General features: G+C 36.7%; 1 protein-coding gene across 1 annotated transcript in view; it reads right to left on the bottom strand.

Moving 5' to 3' along the window:
• The window catches only part of b4galt2 (UDP-Gal:betaGlcNAc beta 1,4- galactosyltransferase, polypeptide 2), a 195,339-nt gene extending 182,054 nt beyond the window's left edge, over positions 1–13,285 (bottom strand). The window contains exon 1 of the mRNA XM_067453492.1: positions 12,615–13,285. The gene's annotated coding sequence lies outside the window, so the exon portion shown is untranslated. The remainder of the gene's footprint in view (positions 1–12,614) is intronic.
• Between the last annotated feature and the right edge of the window lie 1,061 nt (positions 13,286–14,346).

Below are 14,346 nucleotides of genomic sequence, written 5' to 3'. Positions count from 1 at the left end.
AGCCAAAGACTGATGTGCAGAGGTACTCAAGCAGCTCATATCTGAAAAATCGAGAACCACAATCATGCACGTTTTGGCTTTTAAAAATCCAAGACGACGACGACTGCCACCAGAGAAAATTATATATATTGGAGATGTCAACACGAGAACTGGGGCTTAACTTTAAATTAAGTGCAATTACTTGTAAATTGATTTAGATTTGAGCAGATGACTCAAGACAGGTCATTTCTTCACAGGGTAAAATTTGAGCTTCAAGCCCATTGATTTAATAAAAGAAAATATGTATGTGAAAAATGTGAACACATCTAATTCCCAACAAGCAAAGTCAGCCGTCAATTCAAAATCAACACGTCGTATGTTGGCATAGACAAACAATTGAACAAATAACACGTGTTCATTGTGAACAGCCTCTAGAATGGAGTTTATGTGCCCTATTTTAACAATCAGAGCTCATGGTCTGAATAAATGACGGAATAAAACTATACATTATTAAAAGATTTTGTAAGCATATTGGGTAATGTGTGTGTTTTATTTGTGATGACGCAGTGAAACATGCCAAATTGTGGTATTTTCATGATTTATCAAATTTGTTTATGTGGTTCAGATACAATAATATTTTAAGTTTCTATTTATTAAAGCAATTTCCTTCATTGTATCAACTCACATTTTTCAACTTCAATAGACTCAACATTTTAAGGCAACCAGGTGACTTTCTTTTTTTTAAGTAAAACCAATAATAATTTTTTTTACAGAGTGGTGTCTCATTGTACCTGGTGTATGATAGGGCCCTATATGTTTAGGGTTTAGCTAAAAAAATAAAAAGTCAAATAAAAACTCATTTAAAAAAATAAAACAATAACATATTTTCTTGATTTTTACTTTCACAAACCAGTGACAAGAAGAGAAGGGGGTCGCTAATCAGCCACTGCAAAAAATGCTTTTCTTACATAGTATTTTTGTCTTGTTTCTAGTCCAAATTTCTAAATATTCTTAAAACGAAGTATTTAATAGACAAGGAAAAGTATTTGCCTTATTTTTGGGGGGAAATAACTCAAAATTAAGAGAGTTTTCGCTTAAAATAAGATAAATAATCTGCCAGTGGGGTAAGAAAAATAATCTTAATTCAAACAGAAAACAAGATTATTTTACTTACCCCACTGGCAGATTATTTATCTTATTTTAAGGAAAAACTCTCGTTATTTTGAGTTATTTTACCCCAAAACAAGATAATAATTTTTACTTGTCTAGTAAATGTTACTTAATGTAAGAATTTTTTAGGAATTTTGACTAGAAACAGGACATTTTTTTGCAGTGGAGGAAGCGGGTCAGTGGCATGCCATGTCATTTAGCAGGTCTTTGAGTTGATAAACACTCATGGCAGCAGGTGAAGAGACTCGAGCTGAGAGTCACTGGCTTCTGGCTATCATTTCATTACTCTGAATACCAGCCTCCCTATGGACATGACCCCATTCACCTCAGCTGGCACGCATCCCTAAACCTGTGCTCAAGAGCTCCGCAAACAACATACTCAGCATGCCACTTCATAAAACACTTAGACTGCCATTAATGCAAAGATTTTATCCCTGCTGTGGAGGGATGTTAAAAACGGAGGAGGTCACTTGTTACAACTCTTAATTTGACTCTAAATAAAAAATTAATGAATCAGAAAAAAATATAGATATTCGGTATAGGAATATATGGATCTGCGACATAAAGACCTTCGTTAATCAAGGTTATTGGCATGTTGCCACTCCTACAAGTTACTTGAAAACAGCACCGTATTGACAAGTAAAATGTCTAATAGCCTAAAGTGTTCTCCATCCTGCCAATACTTTGAGATTAATTTAAGATTGTGTCATTTCTTTTTATGCCAAAATGTTTTTTTTTTACTATCTAAAGCGTAACACTGTGAAAACTGTTCACACTGTTAAAGGGGTGGATAGTTCAACCTAAAATTAAAATTAGCCCATTATTTACTCTTCCCTAAAGTCATCCTAGTTGTATATGACTTTCTTCTTTTAGACGAATACAATTAAGAGTTAAACAAAAAAAAAATTCCTGGCTCTTTCAAGCTTTATAATGCGAGTGAATGCCTGTTTCTGTTTTGAAGTCCATAAAAGTGCATCTGTCCATCATAAAAGTGCATCTGTCCATCATAAAAGTGCATCAGTCCATCATAAAAGTGCATCTGTCCATCATAAAAGTGCATCTGTCCATCATAAAAGTGCATCAGTCCATCATAAAAGTGCATCAGTCCATCATAAAAGTGCATCTGTCCATCATAAAAGTGCATCTGTCCATCATAAAAGTGCATCTGTCCATCATAAAAGTGCATCTGTCCATCATAAAAGTGCATCAGTCCATCATAAAAGTGCATCTGTCCATCATAAAAGTGTATCTGTCCATCATAAAAGTGCATCTGTCCATCATAAAAGTGAATCTGTCCATCATAAAAGTGCATCTGTCCATCATAAAAGTGCATCTGTCCATCATAAAAGTGCATCAGTCCATCATAAAAGTGTATCTGTCCATCATAAAAGTGCATCTGTCCATCATAAAAGTGTATCTGTCCATCATAAAAGTGTATCTGTCCATCATAAAAGTGTATCTGTCCATCATAAAAGTGCATCTGTCCATCATAAAAGTGCATCTGTCCATCATAAAAGTGCATCAGTCCATCATAAAAGTGCATCAGTCCATCATAAAAGTGTATCTGTCCATCATAAAAGTGTATCTGTCCATCATAAAAGTGTATCTGTCCATCATAAAAGTGTATCTGTCCATCATAAAAGTGTATCTGTCCATCATAAAAGTGCATCTGTCCATCATAAAAGTGCATCTGTCCATCATAAAAGTGAATCTGTCCATCATAAAAGTGCATCTGTCCATCATAAAAGTGCATCTGTCCATCATAAAAGTGCATTTGTCCATCATAAAAGTGCATCTGTCCATCATAAAAGTGAATCTGTCCATCATAAAAGTGCATCTGTCCATCATAAAAGTGCATCTGTCCATCATAAAAGTGAATCTGTCCATCATAAAAGTGCATCTGTCCATCATAAAAGTGTATCTGTCCATCATAAAAGTGAATCTGTCCATCATAAAAGTGCATCTGTCCATCATAAAAGTGCATCTGTCCATCATAAAAGTGCATCAGTCCATCATAAAAGTGTATCTGTCCATCATAAAAGTGTATCTGTCCATCATAAAAGTGTATCTGTCCATCATAAAAGTGTATCTGTCCATCATAAAAGTGCATCTGTCCATCATAAAAGTGCATCTGTCCATCATAAAAGTGAATCTGTCCATCATAAAAGTGAATCTGTCCATCATAAAAGTGCATCTGTCCATCATAAAAGTGCATCTGTCCATCATAAAAGTGCATTTGTCCATCATAAAAGTGCATTTGTTGGATTCACTTTTATGATGGATAGATTTCGATGCACTTTATGATGGACAGATGCAGTTTTATGATGGATAGATGCACTTTTATGATGAATAGATGCACTTTTATGATGAATAGATGCACTTTTATGATGAATAGATGCACTTTTATGATGAATAGATGCACTTTTATAGACTTCAAAAGAGAAACAGCCATTCACTGCCATTATAAAGCTTAGAAGAGGCAATAATTTTTTTTATATAACTAATTGCATTTGTCTGAAATAAGAATATCATACACACACCTAGGATGACTTGAGGGGGAGTAAATCACGGGCTAATTTTCATTTTTGGGTGAACTATCCCTTTAACTTGCATCCAGATAGAGTCAAAACAGAAACGCTGCTTGCTTCAATAAATAGTCTCATTATAATACCTAATTACACTCGTGGGGGGGAAACAAGGTCTTTCACAAAGCATCATTCACAGACTACTAAAACAGAAAAACTAAAACACTGCTTTAGTAAAGAACACTAAATCAATTAAAAGAAATGAAAAACGTAATTTTAAGTTGTTTTAAGCTTCAAGCTGCTTTAGCAACACACCAGTCAGAGCTGTAAAGCTCAAATTGGGTTACAAATTCACACTCAGCAAAACATCCCAGAAGAAAATCCCACCCACTAATCGCTGAAGATTAAAATAAGCTTAATTAGACGCCTTATATTGAGAGGTGTGCGGCTAAGGCCCACATATTGAAAATATATGCCTGATTTTCCCACATTAAAAGTCCACTTTTCTGCCTGCAGGCTTCCATCTTCCCCTGGCTGTAAATCTGCGGCCGGCACCTGTTCAGTTCAGTTCTGTGCGGACGTGACATCAATTTCAGATTGAATGGGACTCTGCTTAAAGACCCACTCAGATACTCTTTCAATCTTACGACGAGCATAGTCTACTCTTTTCAAAAACACACTCAACTCAATACTGCGATGTAAACATCACTTACAAGAGCCCGTGCTGTGTTGCGTTACCTTCTCTACAATAGCTTCAATATGTGAGAAAATACTAGGTCTGAAAATATGGAGGTGTAAAAAGGAGAGAAGAATCAAGATATGATTTTAATATGTCAGTAGGACATATTACTACTACTGTAGTAATATGCTACTACTGACGTAGTATTTTATCTTTGCAGATGAACCAAATTTAAGGAATATTCCTGTTTAAACAAAAATTACATTGGAGGCAATGCGTAGATGAGAGGTTGATTTAAAATAAAGCCTGTGTCAATAATATATAATATAGCCGTTTACTTATAAGTAGTAAACCATATAACCGCGTCTCCACCGCAGGAACGTTCTTGCTTTGACAGCATAATGCCTAAAACCATAAGCAGATATAAGCAGAAAAATGACAGCTCAGATACTACACAAGCTTTTATAAAATTGTATAATATATAAAAGTATCTTTTTTTAATGTTTAGTTTTAGTAATTTTAGTGTGTGCTTTTACTTTTAGTCTTAGAAGTACTTATTCTAATTTTCATGTTTTTTTTGTTTTGTTGTTTAGTTATGTTTTTCATCTAATATTTTTTTTAAATGAATACTTTTAGTTTAATTTAACAATAACTTAAATGCTTAACATTTCTGCTTTTAAAGGGGTCATAGCACACACAGTTTCTGTTATCTCCCAAGAGTCTTTAGTTTATCATATTTATAAAAGACAGATACACTGAACCGATCTTTCTGAAAACAGCCGAGCTCGTGGAGGCGTGCAATGGGCGGAGCTAAAGAGACACACACACACACACACACACACACACACACACACACACACACACACACACACACACACACACACACACACACATCATGGCATTTATCCCATGGATAACTCAATTCTATACACTCTAAAAAATTCTGGGTAAAAAACAACCCAATGTTGGGTCAAATATGGACTAACCCAGCAGTTGGGTTGTCTTAAGCAAATATTTAACCCAACCGCATGATTAAAAACAACCCAAATGCTGGGTTAGTCCATATTTGACCCAACATTGGGTTAAAACAACCCAGCATTTTTTAGAGTGTATACGTTGGTGTTGTTCACATTATATGCACTTAAGCGCCGACTACCAACAAAACACACACATTTCATGGAGTTTCACTCACCGCCTGCGGTTTCCACTCATGACCGGGAACACACACACACACACACACACACACACACACACACACACACACACACACACACACACACACACACACACACACACACACACACACACACACACACACACACACACACACACACACACACACACACCTTTAGTGACATTGTTGATCTTGTGTCTAAAAATTACGCCGATGGCTACCATAACCGAACAAAGCGCTCTTGCTCTGGTCGGTTGGTTGGTGTGTGCGCGCTTGTGTGCGTGCGTGCGTGCGTGCGTGCGTGCCTACATACAAGGAATTCCACCTGTTATGACTTACTCAACAACAACAAAATTCTGAAATCTGTTCGAGTGTATTTGGCACAGGAATACTCCGTCATACATCAAACTTGTGTTCTGAAATCATGTTTAACAGGAGAACCAACTCTTTAACAGTGTAAATAAGTCAGAATGCATTCAAATACAATTAAACCCCCTCTTTAAGAGTCCTCCAAAAATTGTATCCTCGAGAAATTGAGAATGATTTTTTTCATTATGCCACAAACGCCAGTCGATTGAGCTTAACTTGTATTGAGCCCAGAATATTCCTTTAAGGCTAACTCAGCAAGACAACATTTCTGCTTTATTTCAACACCAGGCTGTTATGTAATGGAGTCCTTTTAGTCTTTCTGGGTTTGAAATGTATCTAATTCTGAATATCACAAAGGTAAGCCATTCCCTGAGAAAATTGTGAACCGGAACGGCTAATTACAAGACAGCATTGTCTCAATACACAGTCCACATCACAGCACACAAACAAGCTGAAGAAAGGCTTGTGTGGCTGCGCTCCAGCTCCGTTATAGCGTGAGCTCCACAGACCACGGCCCCAGATTTTGCCTGCCTCAAGTCCAGCTGCTCACTCAACTCAGAGCCAAGAGACAAATTAAACCGCCGCAGCTGAAGCCTTCGTTTGGACGGACCTCCAGGTTGGCATCTGGATAGACTTAGACATGATTATCCCCATTCACCTAAATATGCCTGCAACTCCCCAAGAAATAAACCACAACCGACACATTCTGTCCTCCAGGGCCAAACTAGACTTTTCTGATACCATAAAGAACTTATTTGCATACTCAGGAGTTCAGAAAAATTAACTTTAAAGGGTTAGTTCACACAAAAAGGACATTTCTTTCATTAACTCCTCACCCTAATGTCGTTCCACACCCGTAAGACCTCCGTTCATCTTCACACAGTTTAAGATATTTTATATTTAGTCCGAGGCCTTTCTGTCCTTTGAATGTAAGTGTATGCCCACTTGCTGCCCACGTCCAGAAGGTAATTAAAACATCATCAAAGTAGTCCATGTGTGACATCAGTGGGTTAGTTAGACTCTTTTGACATGTCGACGATACATTTTGGTCCAAAAATAACAAAAAAAAAATACGACTTTATTCAGCATTGTCGTCTCTTCTGTGTTCCTCAAATAAAGATTCAAACAGTCATGATTCAAGATTCGAATCGTGTGTCAAACAGGCTTAAATCACGTGACATTGGCGATATGAACCACGAATCAATACGCCGATTCACGACCATTTGATTCTTTATTTGAGGTTTGAAAACAAACGCGGAAGAGAAGACAATGCCAAAAGACTTCCTCGGACTTAAATCTAAAATATCTTAAACTGTGTGTGAAGATGAACGGAGGTCTTAGGGGTGCGGAACGACATTAGGGTGAGGAGTTAATCAAATAAATTTCATTTTTGGGTGAACTAACCCTTTAAGCCAGCGTTTCCCAACGCCGTCTGACTGTAAAAAAATATGGAAGTAGTGTCCGTGACGTCACCCATAGGATTTCGATAAGCCGTTCTGAAGCTTAAAGTAGAGACGAGCTGGACGTCGCCATCTTGTGAGCGAATCATCGCGAGTCACTCCCGGATGACAGAACATGGGCAAAAGGGCGGGATGTGAGCGGAGCTCAGATGACGCAATGACTATAGACGGCAGATAAATGGCTATCCACCTGTCACTCAAAGTAACCACGCCCTTAAATATGCAGAACTTTAAAGGGTTAGTTCACCCAAAAATGAAATTTATGTCATTAATGACTCACCCTAATGTCGTACCACACCCAAGACCTCCGTTCATCTTTACAGCTAATCTTTTACGCGCGCTGTGAGAATATCTGTCTCTGTGCACTCATCCGAAAGCGTGCAAAGTCTCACAGCGCGCATAATATTGAGTTATCTTTCAAGTCTTGCGCTTGAACGGACAAACTCACACAGAAAGTATGTCAACATGTCCATCTTGATGAGTATCCAAGCAGACATAGTCTGAATATGGCTTAAGCGAACTGTATAGAGTCAAGAAAGACGAGACATATCCCTGCATTAGGTCTGTTTAATGTCAAACAAAAGATAGACGTCCCTCACTGCTCTTGACTGAATAGCTTTTGTGGACCCACTTTATATTAGGTGGCCTTAACTACTATACTAACATTTTAATTAATCATTTGATACAATGCACTTATTGTGTACATACATTGTACTAACATTAAAACATACCTGCATGTAATTACTTCTGTAAATAAATTCTGTAGTTACATTTGTAATTACAAAGTTAGCACTTCTCTTACACCTAACTTTACCCGTATCTCACCTCAATATCAGTAAAAGTGTTTTGCAATACAATTTGAACACAGTAAGTACATTGTATTTATTTTTCGATGTAAGTCCACAGCACTTAAAGGGTTAGTTCACCAAAAAATGAAAATTATTCCATTCATTACTCGCCCTCATGTCGTTGGACACCCGTAAGACCTTCGTTCATCTTCAGAACACAAATGAAGATATTTTAGTGTAAAGCTGAGAAAGGCTTCAGATAGGCCTCCATTGGCATTCAGTACATTCCCACTAACAAGACCCATAAAGGCACTAAAGACGTCGATACAAAGTCCATCTCACTACAGCAGCTGTACTATAATGTTACAATGCGACAAAAATAGTTATTGTGCGCACAAAAATCAAAATAATGACTTTATCCACCAAGTTATTGACGTGAACTCGACGCATGCGCGAGAATATGACGCAGCTCCGCCGTTCATGACCCGGAAGAGGAGGAGCGAGACCGACACGGAAGACAATATCTTGGCGGATAAAGTCATTATTTCGATTTTGTTGCGCACAAAAACTATCTTCGTCGCTTCGTAAAATTATAGTACAGCCACTGTAGTGAGATGGACTTTGTATCGACGTCTTTAGTGCCTTTATGGGTCTTGTGAGTGGAAATGGACTAAATCCCAATGGAGGCCTTTCTGAAGCCTTTCTCAGCCATCAGCTTTCAACAAAAATATTATTCATTTGTGTTCCAAAGATGAACGAAGGTGTTACAGGTGTCCAACGACATGAGGCTGAGTAATTAATGAAATCATTTTCATTTTTGGGTGAACTAGCCCTTTAAGGCAGAGGTCCCCAATCTCGGTCCTGCAGAGTTTAGCTCTAACCCCAATCAAACACACCTAAACCAGCTAATCAATGCTAATCAATGCCTTTATAGGCAGTGGTTAGCTGGTTCAGGTGTGTTTGATTGGGGTTGGAGCTAAACTGTGCAGGACAGTGGCCCTGCAGGACCGAGATTGGGGACCCCTGCTTTAAGGCCACCTAATATATATATTGGGGCCGCTTTTGTAAGTTTAATAAGGATTCATCTTTAATTTAAACAGGTAAATATGCAGTTATTTTACATTTGATTACTTTATTACATTTCTCTACCTAAAAACTAATGTTAGACCTATCTGAAAAACCTGAAAAGCATTGTTAATTTTATTAGTATCTTTGCTCAATAGTATTTATTTGTGCTGCTGCTTGTATTTAACTTATTTGTTCTTATTTTCTTAATTTTTATTTGACAGTAGTCCTTTTTTCCCTGAACATAGCGAATACCGTACTGAAATCGTGAACCTAAAACCGTGATACAAACCGAACCGTGCGCAATCTGTACCGTTACACCCCTAGCGTAACGTATGCGAGGGGGTGCCACAAAATTAAGAACATTTTCAAAGGGAGCTATGACTGAAAAAAGGTTGAAAAACTGCTTTAATCTGTTGCGGAAGAGACAAAACAAGCCGAAGCTGTCCACTTCATGCCACCTTTGTGTCACGGGGTCTTACTGTTCCCATGACAACAAATCCCAACACCCAATGGTTTTGCTCTATAGACATGCCCCGTGTATACACAATACACATTGATCCCTTATTTCCCATCAAAACCATGCAGGAAAAGGGCCGCAGCAGACTTGAAAGGCCATTTATCTCTGGTGGATGGAGGTAGATTAGCCAAACAGAGCAGCTCCTGTTTAAAACAAACTGTAAAATGGACCAATGGACAATCAGTCCTCGGGCCGTTCACATATCAAGAGCTTAAAAAGCAGATTGTGTGGGTGAATGAGAGGAACAGAGAGAAAGTCACATTTGGAGGAAGCGACGAGAACTAATGAAGCACATGTCAGACAGCAGTAAACGAGTACGACTAAAACTCAGATCGACACCTTGTTTAACTTTCCATCCCAGCATTCAAGTTTACCATCATACCACTGATAAATCAGGATAATACAACAGAATCAAAATAACTGGAAATAATAACTCTGTTTAGATGTTTATATATATATAAAAAAGATTATACTTTGATTATTTTACATTAAATATTTATTTATATAATAATATGTGACCACAAAACCAGCAATAAGGGTAAACATTTTTAAATTGATTTGTTTACATCATCTGAAGCTGAATAATAATCTTTCCATTGATGTATGGTTTGTTAGGATAGGACAATATGGCCAAGATACAACTACTTGAAAATCTGATTGCACAAAAAAAGTCCTTAGCTATGCATATTACTACCAATAAAACATTTTTATATATATTTACTGTAGGAAATTTACTAAATATCTTCATGGAACATGATCTTAATATCCTAATGATTTTTAGAAAATAAGAAAAATTGATAATTTTGACCAATACGATGTATGAGACGCAGGACTGCTGAAGAGCTCCAGGGTCACATATATTTATTTAGTACCGGTTAAAAGTTTGGAAACATTCATATTTTTTAATGTTTTTGAGAGAAGTCTCTTCTACAAAGGCTGTATTCATTTGATCTGAAATGTGTGTGAAATATTAACACACTTTAAAATAGCCATTTTCTGTTTTAATCAAATTTAAAATGTACATGAATTTTCAGCATCATTACTCCAGTCCTCTGTCACACAATCCTTCAGAAATCATTGTAAAAATATGATTGTGCTCAATTATTTATTTACACACACACATATATACATATACATATATATATATATATATATATATATATATATATATATATATATATATATATATATATATATATATATATATATATATATATATATTAGCATTTTTGCATGCATACTATTTTTGTGGAAACATTTGTGACAGGATCCTTTGATGAATAGAAAGGTAAAAAGAACAGCATTTGTTTGAAATAGATTTATTTGTAACAATATCAATGTCTTTACTGTCTCTTTTGATCAATTTAATTTGTCCTTGCTGAATAAAAGTGTGTATATATATATATATATATATATATATATATATATATATATATATATATATATATATATATATTACTCCAAACCTTTTAATGATAGTATATCATTGTTTCCACACACACACACACACAAAAAAACTGTATTCAGCTGTTTTGAACATTGATAATAATAATGAATGTTTCTTTCTTGAGCAAAATCAACATATTTTGATTTCTGAAGGATTGTGTGACATTGAAGACTGGAGTAATAATGCTGAATGTTCAGCTTTGCCATCACAGATATATATCACTTTTTAAAACATATTAAAACAAAACTTTATTTTACGTTATTTTAGTAATAATATCTCACAATTTGTCATTTAATCAAATAAAAACATCCTTGGTGAGTAGAATAGACTTCTTTCAAAATATAAAAACATCTTAATGTTTCCAAACTTCTGATTGGTGCTGTATATAAGCCAGACAGGATCAAAATAAAGACTAGACAGTGTGTGTGTGTGTGAGTGTGTGCTAAAACTTCAGTCATTACTGAGACTTGTGTGTGTTACGGAATACAAGAAGGGATATATTCAGCAGAAAACTGCCCTAATAAAGAAAGGAAAGTTAAAGAAAGAAAAAAAACGCTTGCTTGCAAGCCAAACAAACAAACGCCTTTCTCAATGCCATGCACTGTATGAGCTGACATTGAGCAAATCTGATATTTCTAAGAATGACAGACTGTATTACAATTTATGAAATGAACAAGATATACTGCAATCAGCGATTAAATAAAAAAGGGAAGACAGCTGCATGTTAATTGGACCCCATAAACAGCAGTCGCCCTGAGACTAAAGTGGCCCGATGTGCTCTCATTAATCATTTACTAATCAAAAGGTTAATAGGAAAATGTTTATTATATGCCATACTTTTGTAAAGATCCTGGAAAGCTTGCAATATTTAGAAGATGGAGTCCAGATATTAAAATGCTTAAAAACGAGTAGCCTACATGCCATTTTTAAATCCCTCTTTTAATTTATAACCATGTGTGGGTCTTATAATTTAGTTGGTTATCAATGAGAATCTACAGTGATGCATTGTAAGCATCTATAAATGCATTAGAAATACCTTATAATGCATTAAACACACAGGCTTCATACAAAGTGTTACTCGAAATGCTTCGCCACATGTCCTGCCAGCTTCCTATCTGGAGACACTGGGCAAGATGCTGTCCATGGATGCTGTGGGTACCATTACACAGCATCACCATCATCCCTCTAAAGCTGGGAGGAGCTGAAATGTGCATTTCGATGAAAAAAGATGAGGAAAAATGATGGTATTGTGATCTGGCCAAGAGTTAAGAGTGTATAGGGAGCATCTCTATAAGAAATATCTGTGCGCCTTGATCAAGATGGCAGGCAATAAAGATAGCATGTGATATTAAAGGAAAACAAAGAGCATCGTCCAAAGGAAGTCGTGCATGGATTCAAAGGTTGCATATTTGCACACCATAAACATACAATTTCTTACCTCGTTCCTTTAGCCAGCCGGAGAGCTCCTCTAAAAGAGATTCATCTTTGTTGTGTTCACTTCAGCTGACTGTCTGTTTCGGGAGAACTGTCAGGTTTAGCCATAAATGTGTCGTCTGTGTGAAATATAGTTAGTTTTATCATAATATCCACATAAATAGGAGGGAGTCACTTGCCGGATAGCGTTATTTCTTTCTGCAGATAGCGCCGATTAATTCATTTTTCGGAAAGAAATGCACACTGGTGAAAGGATTGTGCCATTTTGCAGGAATATTATATTTCTCCATGTTGTCCAAAGCCGTTGGCCACAGCGTACACTCCAGTGATGAGACTGAATATTTTTCCGTGTATTTTCATTTGGTCGTTCTGTGTTTTTGCGAGGAGAGATGCTGATGGGTGTGCGAATAAAGGAATAGGGAGGCAGGTTCTCTTTGGTACGGAGACTCGGAAGGTTCAATCAGAGGTCTGCTCGGTCGCCGCGAGAGGGCGCAGTTAACATCTCGTCTGTAGTTGTGCCATGCATGGCACCGTTTTGTTTTGGAATTGCTTTTTTGTCTCGGTTGAAACACAGAAAAAGCATTTGTTTTCATTTGGAAGCATCCTTCCTTGTCCTTAGCAGCTTTTCTCCTTATTGACAGAGAGAGAATCAAACATCCATCGTGGTCCATTCATTCCTTGGCCAGACCATGAAATGCGTCGCTCTCACTACAATCATGGTTGACAGGTGTTGCTTATAACCTTATTTAAAGGGTTAGTTCACCCAAAAACGAAATGTATGTCATTAACTCCTCACACTAATGTCGTTCCACACCAGTAAGACCTCCGTTCATCTTCACACACAGTTTAAGATATTTTAATCAGCGTATTGATTCATGATTTGGATCGCCAATGTCACGTGATTTCAGCAGTTTGACACTCGATCCGAATCATGAATCGATTCGCTGATTCATAACCGTTTGAATCTTTATTTGAGGATTGAAAACAAACCCGGAAGAGAAGACAATGCTGAATAAAGTCGTAGTTTTTGTTATTTTTGGACCCAAATGTATTTTGGATGCTTCAAGAGACTCTAATTAACCCACTGATGTCTCATATGGACTACTGTGATGATGTTTTTATTCCCTTTCTGGACATGGACAGTATAGTGTGCATACACTTGCATACGCTCTCGGACTAAATATAAAATATCTTAAACTGTGTGTGAAGATGAACGGAGGTCTTACGGGTGTGGAACATAATATCAATAAGCAGCCGCTGTGGCGAGCGATGCATCCGGTGTTCGGTCCTCTGGCGCCATCTGGTGGATATTTAAAGCTGTCACTTGATCTCAATGCTGCATTTAATAAATCATGGATAGCCCTGAACAAAATGTTCTGTGTATCTGTGCCTTTACTGAATGAGTGGACGTCACACTGATTGCACCTTATCTTATCTATCCACCATCGTTTTAACCTTTTTTATAACTGTTTAAGTTGGCCTTTGTTCTTATCTTTGGTTATTGTTATTTTATATGTTAATTTGAGTTAAATTTGATGAGTGAAAATAGCAAGTTTGACAAAAAAGGTTTGAGTATGTGGAAATCTTTTGAAAGGTATGATGAGTGAAAATAGGTTTAACAAGAAGGTTATTGAGTATAAATCAGGGAATAGTGATTGAAATGCATGTTATGAACATGTTTTGAGAAATAAATAAAGGAGATGTGAGGTGATTAAAATGGGGCATGTACGTAGACT

The sequence above is a fragment of the Pseudorasbora parva genome, chromosome 9 (assembly GCF_024679245.1).
Source record: "Pseudorasbora parva isolate DD20220531a chromosome 9, ASM2467924v1, whole genome shotgun sequence".
NCBI lineage: Eukaryota > Metazoa > Chordata > Actinopteri > Cypriniformes > Gobionidae > Pseudorasbora > Pseudorasbora parva.
The sequence above is the reverse complement of the archived record's forward strand: the minus strand, read 5'-3'. Positions and strand labels throughout refer to the sequence as shown.